Genomic DNA, 9,331 nt, shown 5'->3' with positions numbered 1-9,331 from the left:
TGATTTCTGTTTTCATCAGCATTTCCCACTCCACTCCTTGTTCTCACCATTTTTGATCTATACACCGAATAAGGTGAAATTAGATCCTCATTCACGATAGATATTTAAATCATACTTATCACTCTGAAACGTTTACATGTTATTTCTAATATCCTAACCATACGCTTAGAATCCTACACACATAAGGTTTCAAGATCCGGTCGGCAACAGAGCATAGATCCGAACAAATTATATCATATATGGCAACATATAACATTTAGCACAGAAAAGCATTTCAGGCAACTTCCTAAAATATACTAGTGCTCGTGTCTATAATATATCAGACACACATCTCACAATCTCCATTTAGCAATCTAAGTTTAAGTTTAGAAATCCTACAAATTTCTAGTTAACTTAAACTAATGCTCTGATACCAACTATGACATCCCCAAAATCACGGACAGAAAAGACCGGTTTCATTTATGATTTTAAAATAATTTTAGAGTAAATCCTTTTGATTTAAAAGAGTAGCGGAATTTGTTCCCAAAAACAAAATATGATAAAAATAATATTTACCAAAGCATTTCATAAAGAAATGTATTTTCTTTGTATAATCAAAACCCGGGATGTCATGTTCCGATACAGACACAAAAGCATAAACAAGAAAAGATACCGCACAACAGTTACATATAACAACTGGTCTAATAAACAAAATAACTTGATGATTCATCCATCTTATGCCCTCGCGCCACTACCTGTAATACAAATAAACTGAGTGGGTCAGGCTTGGGAGCCAGGTGAGCATATAGGGTTTTCAACCCGCAATAAATAATTATATTTAATTTCACCAACTAACAATAACCTGATTACCCTTTCCCGTTATCCTCACTTTACGTCCCTAAAACAACATCTATCTCAAGGGACCTAATCTAGGATTTTCATCGGGACGAACATTACTGCAAAGGGGTTTCCTCAACAGTAGATGTCCTAAAGGCAACCATGAAGAGGATAGAGTACATCGGTGAACACATCGTTCACAACACCTACAGGTTATGAGTCTACTAGCGTTCCACAGGACTGTCTAGAAAGAGTCTGTGATCGTTATCCATACTCTGCTGAATAACTAGATCAACAACAACAACATAGAGGCCTCTCATCTGTTTATCACACATCGACTATCTACCCATGTTCTACCCAACATATTAGTAAATAAAAATATATATTTTTATACATAGTTTAAAACCTGTATAGCATTCTCATTCAATACATATCCCAAACAACAGATGAGACACATACATATAACACGTATTTCATAGAGAATAAATCATATCTATGAGATAGTAGAAAGTGAATATACATTCACACATAACAACAAAATATACACATAACACGTATTTCGTATTAAATACTTCGTAATTATGCGTTAGAAGAAAGTAACTACACACTCACTTGATTAGAAGATGATCGGACAACACTACGACTTGTAGAAGTAGTATTCTTTGGTAGATCTAGAAGATCTTCACAAAAACCGGGCTTCTCGCGGGGAGAGCTTCGGCTTAGGAATTGCACTTCTCGGGATCTTCGGGGCTTCGGGACTTGCTCCGGGGCTCGGGAATAATACCGGGGCTTCATGGGTATAAGTTGCATGCAAAACAAGGTAAAAATGCGAGAGAAAGAAAGAAATGAGCAATAGAACTCGGTTGCACTCGACATCTATTTATAGGGGCTGGAAACCTCGATTATGTTGAGCGTAATCTTGGTTACGCTGCGTGTACTTCGACGTCATGGCATGCGTATGGCTCGAGTGACGTCACTGCATGCGTAGCTAAGGCGGTTCCGGGTACGCTGGGCGTACTCCATTACGCTTAGCGTAACCCGATTAATCTAACTTCAAAATTGCGTAACTTTCGCATACGAGCTCCGTTTTCGAAGTTCTTTATATCCACGCGTAGGTGAGGCTACGCTCTACAACTTTCGTTTAGACTCCGTCGGCTAATTTTGCATTTATTTTTATTATTTATTTTTAGTGGGTCGGGACAGGAAAACTCCGTTATAAATTCATAACTTCTTCATCTGACGTTCGTTTTCGTCTGTCTTTTCACCATGGTACTACTATCAACGAGATCTTCGATTCTCATTTAGATTGTTTCAACCGACAATCACTCAATCTCAAATTCGAGTTTCAGGCTGTATACTGTTAAGCTGAAACTGAGAAAAATCATAATTTCCTCATACAAAGTCAGATTTGGGCATTCTTTTTATGCACGCTCTCGGTTTAACGAACTCTACGACTTTCGTTTAGATCACTAAGGCTAAATATCGCTCTAACATAAATTCACTTTTTATGTCATTCAACGACGTGCCGATTCTGTCGCGAAACATCGACATATCATAACTTCTTCGTTATAACTCGGATTTCGACATTCTTTATATATTTGGAACCTCGTTTCAACTGCTACAACATTATCTATAACATCCCGAAATATCAAGAGTAGAATGGATGGGCTAAAAGAGTAAATTGGGAAAGAATGACTCGGCGAGTCCATGGATGGACTCGACGAGTAGAGTCGCGATTTGGTCGCGTGTTGAGTAGCCGACTCGGCGAGTCAATGAGGTGGACTCGGCGAGTAGGCGCTGAGTGGAGAAAACCCTAATTCTCAGGGTTAAGCCCTATATAAAGAACATAATGTTTTCCTCCCAGCCTCTTTATCACCCCTTGAGTCCCAGAAACCCTAAAATCATGGAGAAGCACCATTGTTGAGCAAATTAGAGCTTGGAGAGGTGGTTGTTGAAGAGATTCTAAAGAAGAAGAGGCTTAGATCAAAGGGCTTTGCAAGGATTCGAGGTAATCTTCTCTTGGAGCTTCCTTTTGAGGTATCTTTCCATTGTTAGAGCTGATATTGTCTAGATTCTTCATTTTAGGGGTGTTGAGATCATATCTTTTGGTGATTTGGAGTTTAGAGGTTAGATCTGAGGTTGCTACCTCAGATCTGGATTGGAGAAGTGTTGGAATGCATGAAAGTCCCTGTGTTGAGTGTTGGATAAAGCTATCATGTCCCAAACCTTAGCCCTAATGTGCAAAATGCATAGATCTCTTTGGATTCATGTAAAGTTTGCCACTTTACATGATGGATGAGTTGTAGGAGGCTAGATCTATGTTTTGGAGCAATTGCATGGCCTGGAATGCTTCTGAATGGATTCAGACCGGTGGTACTCGGCGAGTCACATGGGTGTACTCGACGAGTTGCTTGAAGATGAGCTGGAACTCGACGAGTTGGAAGAACAACTCGGCGAGTTGGATGAAGATGGCCTGGAACTCGGCGAGTTGTATGAACAACTCGGCGAGTTGGTTGAAGATAGCCTTAGACTCGGCGAGTCTGTTCTTGGGCTCGGCGAGTCTTGTCGAAGAGTCCCAATATTTTCTGGTCGAGTCGAGAATCGGTGAGTCAAGGGATGACTCGGTGAGTTGTGTGCGAGTGGACTTAGAGTTGTTGAACTGGACGAGTCTCGGGGTGACTCGGCGAGTTAGGTCGCGGATTGAGGGAAGTTCTGAGTATGGGGACTCGGCGAGTCATCGGGTTGACTCGGTGAGTAGAGTCAGTCAGGGGTTGACTTCGACCTTGTCTTTGACCAAGGGTTGACTAGTGGTTTCCAGGGGCATTTTGGTAATTATTGATTATTGTTTTGAGTTCAATGCATTGGTGGTTGTCCAGTGGTGGAGATCATATCAGTGATCGGTGCAGCTTGGGTTATCTGTTCAGTCGGCAGTTTCAGATTGAGATCCGGGTAGTTGTTGTTATGTTGTTGCTATGATATGTTGCATCCTGAGAGCTAGGTTGGTATATGTTAGAGACCTGTTTGAGATCGGTACCCTGAGAGATAGGGAGATGCTATGCTAGTGACCTGTTAGGTCGGTATCCTGGTTAGGATGATGATATGCTATATGATCTGTTTGATCTGCTTGTTGACTGTGAATTGCTATATGATTGTATGTATATGTGCACATGGTTGTTTGGACTGGAGTTGGGTTGAGGCGGGTCCTGCAGCGTGCTGTAGGCCAAGACACCCAGGGCGGACCGGTTGTCCCGAAGGCCCAACGAGCGGTCCGGATAGGCTGTAGGCCCCGAAAGGGCGGACTAGACGTGCCGAAGGCTCGGAGAGTGGACCAGATAGACTGAAGGCCCGATGCGGGCGGACTAGTCATATTGTAGACTCAGAGAGTGGACCAGGTGGATTGAAGGCCCGGGAGCGGGCGGACCAATCACACTGCAGACTCGATGTATGTGGATAGACTCAGAGGGTGGACCAGGTGGACTGTAGGCCAGTGCGGCGGACCAGTCACACAGTAGACCCGAAGTGCATGGCTGTTCTGTGATCGGATATGTTATGGCATGATATGCGTGTATGGTATTTGTGGTTGGTATTTTGGGGGTATCTCACTAAGCTTTCGGGCTTACAGTTGTGGTTTTATGTTTTTCAGGTTCTTCAGGGGATCGTGGCAAGGCGAAGGCGTGATCGTACCGTTCCTCATGATTTTGTAGTGTTGTGATTCTGGGAGCACGTTAAATGTTTTGTATTGAAAACCTTTTTGTAAAGATTTTATGAAATCGAGATGTTTTTGAAAATTTAAAAATTGGTTGTATTTTTCGGTCGTTACATTATCCATAGATACCGGCTTTATATAACATGTCATTTTGACGCTTATTTTCATACTTAATTCAATTAAGACACACAATTACGCACAAAACACATAATATTCAAATAATACACTTCTATTATTTCGAAACGGGTTACAAGGGTTAACCTAGACTATTACATCGCTATTAATGACAAGCCCAGAAACACAGGCGTTACACCTTCAGGCAGGAGGATCCCATTGTTAGTTCATGTCATTGGGATCAGATGGGAGTTTTGCACCATGTCCTTAGGATGGTCGGGGGTAACTTAGGGGGAGGATGTTGGGATTCCTTCAGATGCTTTTGCGGGTATGTTATCTTCTGGGTTGCTATTAGGAATTTGTATGGTGTTGGAATTTTGCGTGGGTTTAGGTAAGCAATATCTCTGGTTGATTTTCTGCTATTGTCTGGGTTATATTATCAAGGATTGTGATATGCCATTCTGCATGTCGAGAGTCTTCAATGAATATTTAGAGGGTCGTATCTTGTTGAGCGGGTTTCAACGTGTTCAGTTGTTGATTATCGGGATCAATTCAGGGGTATTGCTTGGAGGATCTTTGGTCAAGATTAGCGGGTTAGTTCTCTAGTGAAGTCAGGGTTCAATGGTTTTATCATCTGTTATGGTATGATCGGTGATTGCCTATGGAAGAAATTTTGGGTTCACACACTAACGTTGCTAGGAGAGGAGTGGTAGTAGGAAGATGGTGGTGTCATTTGCATGCGTTGTTCAGCCGTTGGAAATGTTAGGTGAGTTTTATATTCGCACAGGTTGTAGTCTCTTAGGATTCAATGATTCTTTGAAATGGAAGTTAGGGTGAAGATCTGTCAGTTCAGGGCAAGGGTTAAGGTTTTTAGTTGCCAACATAAGAGCTCAGGAATTGGTATGGTATCATGGGAGGTGATTTAGATTATCAGACTGGTTAAGATTTCAAGAGTATTCTTCAGGATTTTAGGAGTTGGGCAATAATTGAGTTTGGCTAGCAATGGAATGCTAGTATTGATTAGCGTATATCATAGGAGATTCGTGCTATTTGAGATTGATGGGTCAGGAATCCAGCAAATTTAAGAGATAAGAGAGCTTCGGCGAATCCAATTAGGGGAGAATCGATCAGGATTTCTAGGAGTTAAGAAGGGTGTGGAACTAGGGCAAGTTTCATATCCTGTCCAGGGGGAGAGACGACCCAAGTGGTTATTTAGATTGAGGTTGTGTAAGTGGGAGTTCAGGAAACTTCCAACCGTTGGTCGACGTCTCCTTTATTATGCATATCAGGCTTGGGGTTGAGTCCAGGTTGAGCGCTTTGGAATTCAAAGTATGACCCGAACACCTGATTCGATGCAGTTGGATGCAGGTTTCGGCTCAGGATGTGTGAGGTTGTGATGGTTAGGGTGTGGTAAAGCCATGGGTGGTAACCATGGTTGGTTAGAAGTGTTGTAAGACTGTGATAGCATCATAGCATTCACCAATTCGATGTAGACTATCATTGGAGGTGGTCATGAGCGCAAAGGAGGAATCAGTTCATGCCTTGGGCACTTCGGTCATGATTGTCGAGGAGTATTTCTCTATTTTAGGTTGAGGACCATTGGGGTCCGAGGTGGAGTCGGGCCTGTATAGCTCTAGATGGGTGGGACTCGTGGGTGACGCCACTCTGCGGTATAGTTGGGTGGGACCCATGGGTGAGGCCCATGTGATTATATCAATACAAGTGGGACCTGGTAGAGACCGTTGGGTCAAGGTTTTGGATATTTGGTTGTAGAATTAAGTGGGTGGTTAGTGTATGACGCAACAAGGTTTATAGGCCAGGTAGCCTTGTTATTTGGACTCTTGGGAACCTGGTAGTTGGACCAGGTGTGAGATGTAGTCTCAAATATGGTTTCAGAACCTTTATATCTCGGTCTAGTGAAGGGTCATGAATCAGAAGTTTTTGGGTGAAATGTAAGTGCAGATCCGTGGATCTCGGGTTATGAGTTGAGTATCGGGTTGGTTTTTGGGTGAGATCTCGAGTTGGGAATCACGAGTGTTTATGTACAGGATTTTCATTTCAGAGGGATAAGACTTGGGGTACCTATATGCCAAGGGCATCAATCTAAGGGTTCAAGGGTAAGGAATGGATTCAGTTTTGATGATAGATCAAGCCCTTGTGATTGTGTATTGGATTGGTTCTATTTATGAAGGGCATGAAGATAAGTTAAAGTGATTTTATTGATTTGGAACTTGTGTCTGGAGTTTCTTGTTATTCAGAGAATATCTTAGGTCACTTGCAGTTGGGTTAAATAATCTCAGAGTAAAAGATTTGACCCTGTTGCCCAACTCTCGTCTGAGTCTAACCGTTGTAGGGATGAGTCTTTTATTCAAAGGATTATCTGCGCCTTCTATCGAGTATAAGTGTTCTGCAAAAATAATTGGTCTGTGATTCTGTTGTCTAGTGGGAACCTCAAGTTATCAGAAGTTGAGTAGTTAGTTGGGATACAAGTGGAATATATTTAGCTATGGTTCAGTATGGTTGGTCTGTCAGGGAGTCTAACAATCTCGAGACTTCAGATTTCAGGATGAGCAGACGTGGTTATTTCGAAAGGGATTATTTTCAGGTGGAGAAAGGATTTTTTTTCATCTTTAAGTTGGACAGCCCTGCTAGGGTTGGTTTCGGTTGCCTTGGGAAGGCTGTGGTATGCTCGGGGTTGTGGTCGTCTTACTCAGGTTATCTGGCGTGCCGGGGATCGTAAGGAATGATTTCGAGGACGAAATCTAATTTAAGTGGGGGAGAGTTGTAACACCTTGTTTTGAATCGTTTCCCATTTCAGGTTGGTGATCAAGGAGTGGGTATTAGCAGAATAAGGACCCTTGAAGAATTGAGATTTGGACTCATTAGGATGTGGATGATGTAATTTGGATGATCTGGGGTGTTCGGTTTGTGTTTTGGAGCCAAAGGGTATTTAATATGTCAGCCCGGGCTTTTATGAAAATTGGATGTTTGTTCAGGAAATTATAAGGCAGGTACGGGTTGATTAAAGCATAGAGCTTCTTGTTACCTTTTCATTGATATAACCATCGTCAGAATCGAATTTATAACGAAGAAGTTATGGCCTTCAGAGTGCTTTAGGATTGAAAGGGAAACCCTAGTGTGACATCCCAATTTTCACGGCCAGAAAAGACCGATTTTGGTTTATGCTTTATAAAAATCAGAGTACTTCTTTTAATAAAAATGTTGCGGAATTTGTTCCTAGTAAAACATGATAAATACGTTATCAAAGCATTTATGAAGAAATCTATCTTTATTCATTTTTAAAACAGTTGGGATGTCATTGCCAATACAGAAACATAAGCATAAACAGAACTTACATTCATTTACACAAGTGATCTACATCTCTTTTAAATCTCTCAGTGTAATGTAACTTCATATCGACACCTGTGATAGAAATAAGCTGGAGTGCGTCAGGTTGGGAAACCTGGTGAGTACATAGAGTTTTCAACCCACAATAATATAATTATTATGTTTAATCATCAAACAATCAACCCAATTACCCATCCCCGTTATCTTCTTTACTCTTAAGGATCTACCCTATGTATCAACTATTCCTTGTTCATTCATTCCTAAGGATCATCCTAAGGAAGCGGGACGAAGTCCATCATTGCCACGGTTTACACAACAGGCACTAAGTCTGCATAGTCGCCAGGGCTTAGGCATCAAGTCTGCATGATCACCAAGGTTTAGGCATCAAGTCTGCATGATCGCCAAGGTTCAGGCGCCAAGTCTGCATGGACGCCAGGGTTTAGCGTACATCGGGTGAACACATCGTTCACAACACCTACAGGTTGCGAGCCTACTAGTGTTCCACTGGACTATCTAGAATAGTCCGTGGTTGTCATCCATACTCTGCTGAATGACAGGGCTATCATTTGGGAAAGGCTTCTCACATCGTCCACCTCTCACCCTCACCTCGTGGTCTATAACACCTCTCAACTTATCATCCAACTCATATTGCATCTATTACATCTACCCATGTTTTACCCCAACATTATCATAGATATAAAATACATATACAGATCATTAAAAACATGTATAAAATCGTTCATCCAGCATAGACATCAAGTACTCAGATAATATGAACACATAGCACGTAATTTATTTTAAATACTTCATATCTATGTGTAAGCTGAAAGTAACTATGCACTCACCTGGTAAGGTGGTGACCCGGTACTCGGACAACACTTCGTTACTTCTTAAAACAATTTCCCTCGACAAAACCTAGTATCATTAGCGCTAGGGTTTAGTTCAATATTCATCGAGAGTAATTTAATAGTCTAGTTATTATTAATATTATATAAGTGTTCAACAACACTATATAACTCATAATAATAGCCCAAATAATTATTTTAAGGTTCTAATAATGTTACTATAATTAAATAAAAGCTATATTAAAAATTGCATAGGCGTAACTCACTTACAGTGAGTTTTAAAGAAAACTGGGCTTTGCTCGGAGCAGCGTTTTCGAACCGAAAGACCGTTTTTCTCGGGACTCCGGGAGCCTCGGGGCTTCCTTCGAGAGCTAGGGGGTTTATGTAGGGTTTAGCAGGGGTTTGGAACCCTAGAGGGAGAAAGAAATTTAGAGAGAGAGAGAGAGAGAGAGAGAGAGTGAAGAAAGGTAAGAAAGGTCTGAAGAGAGTGGTTGCCTTCGCA

The sequence above is a fragment of the Lactuca serriola genome, chromosome 9 (assembly GCF_051521515.1).
Source record: "Lactuca serriola cultivar US96UC23 chromosome 9, Lser_US96UC23_V15, whole genome shotgun sequence".
Classification (NCBI taxonomy): Eukaryota; Viridiplantae; Streptophyta; class Magnoliopsida; order Asterales; family Asteraceae; genus Lactuca; species Lactuca serriola.
The sequence above is the reverse complement of the archived record's forward strand: the minus strand, read 5'-3'. Positions refer to the sequence as shown.